Consider the following 9,220-nt stretch of genomic DNA (forward strand, 5'->3'; position numbering starts at 1 on the left):
ACCCAACACAGCCAGAAATAAATAGAAAATTAATTAATTAAAAACAAAGAAAAGTTTGTGAAAAATGTGTTGTTCAGTGTCAGGTATTATAGGAAGGTCAAGGAGGATGAAGACTGAAGAGAAAAGTCTATTAGATTGAATAATCAATCAGGCAGAAAGACAGAAGAATCTAAATGAAGTGGTGGGGGAATCAGGCACTCCTGTTTTTAGGGTCCCGGGCATGAAATTTTCCTTACAGTTCAAAACCCTAAAAACAAAACTTTTCTGCTTTAAATTCCTACTGTACTTATTATAATACCACAAATTTTGAATGTCAGTTGTTACCTATATTATTCTCTTTCAAGTATTTTGCAAAAATCCCTAAACAGACCGTAAGCTCCTCACAGGCAACAATTATGTTTTTATACAGCTGTGTGTCTAACCCAAGACCAAGCACAGGGCGAGGCAGCCTCCAGATGCTGCATCAACACCTAAATTGTGCTGATACCTCGCCATATACCAGCATGCGGCTAAGTTGTCTCTAGCTCAGTCTTAGATCCCTTACTCATAAGGGCAAATCTATGGGCAGCTATGAGCCCTGCACAAGAAAAGAAATTTAAAAACTTGTATTTAGGGAAACCCTTGGTGGTCCAGTGGTTAGGACTGCACACTTTCACTGCTGAGGGCCCAGGTTCGATCCCTGGTCGGGGAACTAAGATCCCACAAGCAAGCAAGCAAGCAATAAATAAATAATAAAAATTAAAACTTGTGCTTATTAAAGGCCATGCCAGTCACCTATCCAGAAAGACTGAAGTTCCATGTTTTGGATACATTTTTACAATACTGTCTAGCTCACAATGTTACTATATGTCATTTAAGAGCAACAAGGTAAGTATAAATTCAGGTTAGATTTAACAATTTGGAAGACACTGTATTTAAAACCTCTTAAAAACATTCTATCTAGCACCCAAAACTTGTTTGGACATGAATATGTAATCTGTGATTCTTTCTGCGGCAGAAAAACAAAAAACAACAAACTTCCCTTGTCAGAGAGTGAGACCCATGTCCAGTCACCAGCATGCTGAAAAAGAAGCCTGCTCCACAGCTCTGGGGTTGTGTGAATGCCAAGTAAACTCAGCTCCTCCCCAGTCTGCAAACTGCTCTTTCAACAAAATTCTGCCCAACTTAGACTGCAGAAACTAAACTGTAAGGAAGGTATTTTGATTTTAGCCTGTTAGATAGGACTGCAAATAAATAGGATGTTGTGTCCAGGAACAGTCTTACTGACTGCATCATCCTCCATGAGACAATATTTAAATTTACTCCTGAAAGTTTTCAACTGAAAGTGAGAAATGAGTCCGAAATAGGTAATAAAGTGATTACAATCTCTTTGTTTAATTGAATGAGAAAGTTAACATTTCTATAAAACTAAGAAATAGAATGTATTTTATGGAGTTTGTGTTTTATGTTCCGCTAGTCTTGGGTCCCAACAATATGCAAACAGCAGTTTTACTAATGTGAAAAATAAATAATTGAATACATTTCACAAGTATATTATCTGCCCTCTGCCCCACTAAAAGTGATGCAAATTATAGTTTCCCAAGTGCCGCAGTGGGCAGCTGGAAATAGTCTCTGTCCAATTATACAATGAGTTCTTTTGAGTTCGGGAAGAGGGTGAGGGAGACTGAAATCACAGTGCATCAGACTTGAATGTCTTTGTATATGTGTGTATGTTGGGAAACTAATAAAGTGGTAGGTCAGTCCCTAATTCAGTTTGGCTTTTTTTAATGCTACACTCTAGTGCCTGAAAACTTTTACTCTTAAGGAGCAAGGACTGTGTACCTTACTAAGTGCCTAAGGCCAAAGTGTCATTTTGCATATGAGGGAGTGCTGAGTTTGCTGTCAGCCAAGCCTTCTGCCTCCCAGGAGCCCCTGCTAGAGTTAATTCACGTCCAGCAGTTGGGGAAAGCTTCAGAATGTTAAAGACTGTCAGCTGCAACTTGGAGAGGTAAGAGAGGCTGAGTCTTAGAAGTAGCCAGTCCAGAGTTTGTTGGAAGAGGCAAGCGATGAGGGGGTAGCAGAGAGCACTGAGTTAGTCTCAACTCCACCATTTGCTAAGGCTGTCTCTCTCCCCTCTTTGAGCCTGGGTCTTTTCAACTGTAAAATCCAGAATTTGATGCCTTCCCAGCATATTCTACAGGCTCTAGTGGCCTTCCAATAAATAATGGATATAAAAGTTCTTTTTAAACTGCAAGTCACTGTATAAATGTGAAGACTTGTCAGATCACATCAATTGGAGATGTCACTTGAGTTAAAACTTGAAAGGAGTTTGTCAGACTGGAAGGGAAATTTCAAGCTCAGGGACAAAGTATGATCTATGCTGCAGAGATAGAAACATGCACAGCATGTTGTAATGGCAGGATATCCAGGGTGCCTAAGGCCCGCCCAGGGTAACTACGGTGAAGAGACCAAAAGGAACCTAAGAAAGTGTACTTGGGAGAACTTAGAGTGCCTTCTCAGAAACAGAGGGTATTGTCTTGAGATGGGAAGTAATCAAAAGCTTTTTAATGAGGGTGGCAGTCGATGTGGGCAACATGATTAAACTTCTATAATGGAAAGTATGGCAGTAATATGTCAGATAGATTGGGAGGCAGAATGGACAGTAGGGAAGCCTGAGGGTGGGGGAATCAAGGGAATCAAAGGTTTAGACCTCAGTCTAAACCTGAGGTTATGGTGATTAACGTTAATCGGCAGTCTGTTCACTTTTGTTTCTGCAGTACCAAATATGCCTGCCAGATTTGTGAGAATGTGGCCGAGCCAATGAGATAGAAGGTGCAGATCTTAAATCTACTGGAGTTGGACACATCAGAAATGAATAATAAGTACTACAGATCCTCACACAAGGTAAGTCAGATGCCTCTCCTTCCTCTAGGGCTCAAAGCTAAATGGGATAAGGGTTCCTTTACAAAAGTTGTTCTTTGGGGAATCAAATTCCAGTTGTATCACTTGGAAGTGGATTCTAAATCTGCAAAAAAAAAAAAAAGGTAGTATCCTCCCAAGAAGGTCGCTTAATAAAGGATGGTTAACTCTTTAAATGTTACTTTTACCTAGCTGGACTCTCCTAACCTTTTAAAGCTTGGAGTCTGGAGTCTAGGAAAGAAAAAGAAAGTGAGGCAAGCAGCAGTGCCCAAATTGAAGCCCAAGTTGCCCTCCCTCAGGGACTTGAGAATCTGTGTAAATCACAGCATGACCTCCTCCCCAGAACGTTTCAATGTTCACGTGATATTTATGTTAATGTTTAAACGTTTAAAATGGATACTACAGCCTTGAGAGAGAAAATTGACCGTAACCCGTTAAAACTTAATAATAATATGGAGACCAACACTGCTAACCCATGTGGGTCTCAGGACATGCCCCCGCCCCCCATTCCTTTTCAGTTTGATATCAAGTGTGTTCATGCTTCATGTATTTTTTTTTTTAACAATACAAGGTGGATGATTCTTCTTTTTATGTTCCTAACTTATAAATAGACCAACTTGTTAAAAGACTAGCAAAAGCAATATTAACAATTCTGAGAAATGATTTCTGTTTATGAAGGAAGAATAACTGCAGCTCCAGGAGAGTAGTCAACCTTTGTGAGAACTGGCTGGTAGAGGTCTCTGGGGCAGCTCTGTATCCACCAACTCTGTGCCTTTTCCTTTTCCTCTGGGGTTCTGTCTAGGTTTGTTCCAGCTCTCCAGAATGCCCACATGCATACCACTGGCTCTGGAAGGGGAAAGGGACTGATGGTATTAACTGAATTCATTTTGCTGGAGACTTACAGGAGGCTGATGTCATTCACTGGAAACTGCAGCAAACTTGGCTATTCCCTTGCCCATGGGAGTATTGGGTTTTTGAGAATGTTTTTTGTTATATAAGTACCTCATCCATAGATGTGTCATTATTGAAGATTCCACCTCAATCCAGTATATTTTTGGACATTTTTCACCAAAAACATTACTTTTAAATAGTATTACATAATTTTGAATATTTAGCATCTCAGGAACTGTGAAAACTTTATTGGGCTGATAGATATCCACTTCAGACCTCATATCAGAACAATCAAATTTCCTTAAAACTAGAAAAAAAGTACTACTGAGTCCATTGAACCATGTAATCAAATGAGGACCCGATCACGCCTTCATGTGTTTTTAATCCTAGTGGGAGGTATTCTCTCCTCCTGCTATTTTTTGCTCTCTTAGTCATGGACCTTGTCTCAGAGTGTCCTTTAGCTGTTCCTCAAAACTCCTCCCAAGTGACCAGGATTTGCCTTAGGCTCTGAGGGAAATACTTAAGTGGAGAATTTCCAAAAATATTTCCACAGTTTAGACAACGGTGCCATTAAATAAATATACACCTTCTCCAGTGACTAATCCTCTTTACCAGTTTTTATAATTGAATGAAATTTTTTTTCTTTTTTTTTAAATTAATTAATTTTATTTATTTATTTTTGGCTGCATTGGGTCTTCGTTGCTGTGCACGGGCTTTGTCTAGTTGCGGTGAATGGGGGCTACTCTGTTGCAGTGTGTGGGCTTCTCATTGCGGTGGCTTCTCTTGTTGTAGAGCATGGGCTCTAGGTGCGCGGGCTTCAGTAGTTGTGGCACGTGGGCTCAGTAGTTGTGGCTTGCGGGCTCTAGAGCACAGGCTCAGTAGTTGTGGCGCTCGGGCTTAGTTGCTGCACGGCATGTGGGATCTTCCTGGACCAGGGTTCGAACCCGTGTCGCCTGCATTGGCAGGCGGATTCTTAACCACTGCGCCACCAGGGAAGTCCCTGGAATGAAATTTTTAAAAACTAACAGCCACATCTCTCTACATTGACGCCTCCCATGGATATGGAATACTTTGGTATATGGTACATTTCCTGTTTTATGATTGCACAATGACTTCAAATAGCTATGAGTAACTGTGAATGCATTGACCAAGAGGGACTGTCTTACTTCCTTCCTCTAAGGGTTAACTGCTGCTGGGCTCCCCTAGCATTTTGATTTCATTTCTGATACATTTGTTAAATTACAATTACTCATTTACCTCCACCAGATCTTGAAGTTAGAGTTAATGTGTTTTCTCCTATTACACATCTGCTATGCAGTCTTACCCTAGTACCTGGTGTATAGTGGATGCTCAATGTTGGTTAAATTAAATGAATTTACCCTGATTTCTATAGTCAGATAGATACTGGTAGCTTTCTCAGGGACATGAGTGATCAAAATCAAGTAGGCTTCTATCTATACTAGATTAAGCATTTTACTAATTTCATAGAAAAATATGTGTAAAACAATAAACAAAACATTCATGTAATTGATAATTAAAGAGAAAAGATGGGGGCACCGGATATAGGGAAACCTCCTGGGAAAGATTAACAAGTTAGGAGTGTTGTGAGTCATATTTTTTTTTTCATTGTTTTACAATCTTAACAGCTTTTCTTAGATTCCTTCCTTTTGAGCTGTGGCATAACCTGAATATTAGGGTTGTTTTTTTTAACCCCACCCTGGTTGCTGTAGTTGATGAGTCATAGAAACCAGAGAAGGGAAAAGACCAGTGAAATCATCTGGTTTATCTCCAAATTAGGGAGTGGAGCGTTGGGATTTGGGGAAGACTAACTTCTCATTTGAAAAGACAAAAGGAAAAAACTGCAACTAGAGCTGATTAGAGCAGCTCACCCATCTGTTTGCCTTTTGCTTCTAACACAGTCCTGAGATCCACCCTGTTAGAAAGCAATCAGGAATTCTTATCAAGGGCCCCAGGAAAACCAGGTGCCAAAGTGTTGAGGCGTTGAACCAAAATTCTACTGCCTGAATAATAAAGTCGGATTATGAATCTTTCAGTGATTGTTTTAATGGAGTCTTACAGAATTTGAAACTCTGTTTTTAGCAAGGTCTTATAAATTTAAGAACTGGCAAAAGCCTCACAGAAGATGTGGGCTAAAATGCCTAGTTCCCAGATGCAGAGACTAAGGTGGAGATGATAAGAGATGATAGGTATGCCTAGGTCAGGAGTACAGACTGTCAGTCCCTTTCTCTCTGTGTCACAGTCGCACAGTATCCTCCCTCACAATGCTCTCTTCCACGGTCATCGTCCTCCTCTTCTCCTCCTTCTTGTTCTCCTTTTTTGCATTGTTGGCTGAAGCAATGGCAGAGACAGTTCAGCATCTGTGTCTGCTCTTCATGTTAACCAAGACTGACCCCCAGGTATCACATGAGCTTGGGCCACAGAGGCAAGTGGATGCCACTTCAGCCTCACCTGCAGCCTGTCTACCACGCTTCTTGATCTCCTCCTACTTCTTCTGTGTCATTCCAGCTGCAGAACCTTGGCCTTATCTCCTGTTCAGACTTTGCCCTTGTCCTTTGAAATTTTTAACAAATCATAGTGTCCTCACCTTCCCCCTTGATACCTAGCTTAGCTCTCCCCCAACTTTTGATGACCCATAGCATCCCTGCTCCAACTTTGGCCTCTTGGGTTGCAGAACCGGCTTCATACTGCTTGCTCTTTGCCAATGTCCCCTTACAAAATGGGGAGGACTCTTTGAGCCTTATCAATGCTGATAGCATCTGTATATCCCCAATGTAAATCCCCATATCTAGTTATCTGAGTATGTTATCACAGGTTCACATTATTAGAAATCTAAATTCCTTTGCAACATTAGAGATATTCAAAGTTGCCTGTTATTTTATTTTGATAATATTCTAACAGACTTATTTTACTTTAAAGTGATTTTTTCAGTCACAGCTATACATTTGAATAACTTAGGGACTAAAAACATGTTAGGGTCTCATGACCCAAAGACTCTGAATGAAAACAACAACTTTATATGGATATATTCAGTTATGCAAGGGGTATTCTTCCCAACTACAAAAACGGAATGCAGAGAAAGAAGTTGGCCAGTTGTATTTAATAAAAATAATCTATTGATCTCCTTGCAAAGAGATATAATTTTGTTATTCAACGTATTTCCATTTAGAAGTCCTGTTGGGTCTGTTTGTTTGTTTGTTTGTTTGTCTTTTGCAGTACTCGAGGGGCACAGGCTCCGGACGATGCGCAGGTTCAGCGGCCATGGCTCATGGGCCCAGCCGCTCCGCGGCATGTGGGACCTTCCCGGACAGGGGCACGAACCCGTGTCCCCTGCATCGGCAGGCGGACTCCTAACCACTGCGCCACCAGGGAAGCCCTGTTGGGTCTGTTTTAATGAGTAGATAAGACCTGTTTACGTTTAGTAACATCCATGTGCCTATAGACATTAATGTGCCTAAATCAGTTACATTTGAATATTAAGGATTGAGTTTTAGAGCTAAAAGAGAATTTGAAGATTTTCTAGTCAAAGCCCCTCATTTTCCAGATAAGAAACAGAATCATAGATCCTGGGTAATTTGTCCAAGTAAACTCAATTAGGATAGGAGCTCAGACCAAAACCTCTGCTTCCTGGGGTTGATGATGACTAGCACAGGACTCAGCGATAGAGTACAGTCCAGCAAAGTCAGGTCTTTAAAGATGCAGAGCCTGTCATGGGCCCACACTGGGCGAGGTGCTGGAGTTGCAAAGACGAACAGGGAGCTCCCTGTCTAATGGTACAGCCTGGTACGTAAACAGCCATAGTGCCATGGGATAAAGAAGTACTGCAAATAAGACAAAGGTTACGTGAATAAAGAAGTCTATTCTACCCTTCCCATAAACCTCATGCCACGAGGTATCTTATTTATTATATTATCTTGCTTAGCAAACCTTTTTATTTTTTCTATATAGTATATGAACTGTGTAAGCTTTGGCCCTACCTAAGTTATATTATCATAAATTATGATTCGAGGAATCAAAATCAAATGAGGGACTTCCCTGGAGGTCCAGTGGTTAAGACTCTGCACTTCCACTGTGGGGGGCACAGGTTCGATCCTGGTCAGGGAACTAAGATCTGATGTGCCATGCGGCGTGGCCAGAAAAAAAAAAAGAAATGTTGGTTTAAAAAAAATCAAATGAAATTTTACTGTATTGAGTGTTTTCTGCAGAGGGTGCTGTGATATCCAACTTTTACTCTATAGTTTTTTAATTGTATTTTCTTGAATATATTTGAAAAAATACCATTAAGAAGATTGAAGTTTTCCCCAGAGCCTGCCACAAGCTGTTATAATCTTAGTGTGTAAGATGGAAGCCCTCTTTTCACTATTTCTTTTTTCATCTATGTTTAAAATTATAGAAGTAATATGTATTCATTGTTAACGAAAATCAAATAATATAAAGAAGTGTATAAAAGGTGAGCATTCTCCTTTACACATACACACCAATTTTCTTTCCCAAGAGCTAATCAATATCAGCTTGGTCTATATCCTTCCATATATTTGCATGTGTGTGTATATACACTTTTATACACCTACACACATATATAAATATGTAAATGTACATACATAGCTATTAACTTAAAACTAGAGTCAAATTAGTATTATTAGTCTAATTGACTTTTTTTAACTCAGGAGTTGTAAGGTCTTTAAAGTATAAAAATATTGAAACACTCAAAATGTATCTAGTAGACATTTAATAAAGATGAAAACATTTGAAGTATAGTTATCTTTATGTGTGTTTTCATACTCACTAAACATTTTATTTTATGAAAAATACTGTCCTATTTTAAGCAAACTCTTATGGCTAAGAGATATATTTTTTATTACAGAATTAGGATTTTTCCAGACACTTAGCACCTAAGTAATATTTGTATATATGTTGTGGAAAATGCTGCTTGAAGGAATGATAGAGGCTGAGAGAGTTTGAAATATTTATCCTCTGACTTGCCAAACCATAAAAATGCAACAAAATGTACTGAGGTAAGACCTAAGATGCTACTCTGATGGCTCAGGAAGCATCCCAGTATCTCAGCAATTTAATACAAGAGTGATCATGATAAGGTGGATATGTGTAGCCAGATCTGTTTTCATAATGTTTTATATATCAGTATTGTAATAACTTAGCATGCCAACAGACACAGGTTTACACTCACATTCTGCTTTCTCTTCTGTTTTACTCTATATTTTTGAAAACTGTCCATACTGATCTAGCTTCAGTCGGTAATAGCCTCACTGATGGGCACTTAGGGCATATCAACCTTATAACGCTACAATAAAAATCCTATACACATATGTTGTGGTCATGTATGACACCCTTTTCAGAATAGCTTTCTTGAAGCAAAATCACTGAATCGAAGGGTATGAACATTTTAAATATT

The 9,220-nt window shown here is 39.5% G+C and overlaps 1 protein-coding gene across 5 annotated transcripts in view; it reads left to right on the plus strand.

Moving 5' to 3' along the window:
• The window catches only part of ICE2 (interactor of little elongation complex ELL subunit 2), an 82,917-nt gene extending 74,232 nt beyond the window's left edge, over nucleotides 1–8,685 (plus strand). For 2 of the 5 annotated variants that reach the window (XR_013827063.1, XR_013827065.1), the window contains one exon: nucleotides 998–3,383. The gene's annotated coding sequence lies outside the window, so the exon portion shown is untranslated. Of the gene's footprint in view, nucleotides 1–997; nucleotides 3,384–8,671 lie in introns of those variants that run through there. The other 3 variants (XR_013827061.1, XR_013827064.1, XR_013827062.1) reach the window with 3 other exon arrangements.
• Nucleotides 8,686–9,220: the final 535 nt, after the last annotated feature.

This window comes from Stenella coeruleoalba (genome assembly GCF_951394435.1).
Source record: "Stenella coeruleoalba genome assembly, chromosome: 2".
Taxonomy (NCBI): Eukaryota; Metazoa; Chordata; class Mammalia; order Artiodactyla; family Delphinidae; genus Stenella; species Stenella coeruleoalba.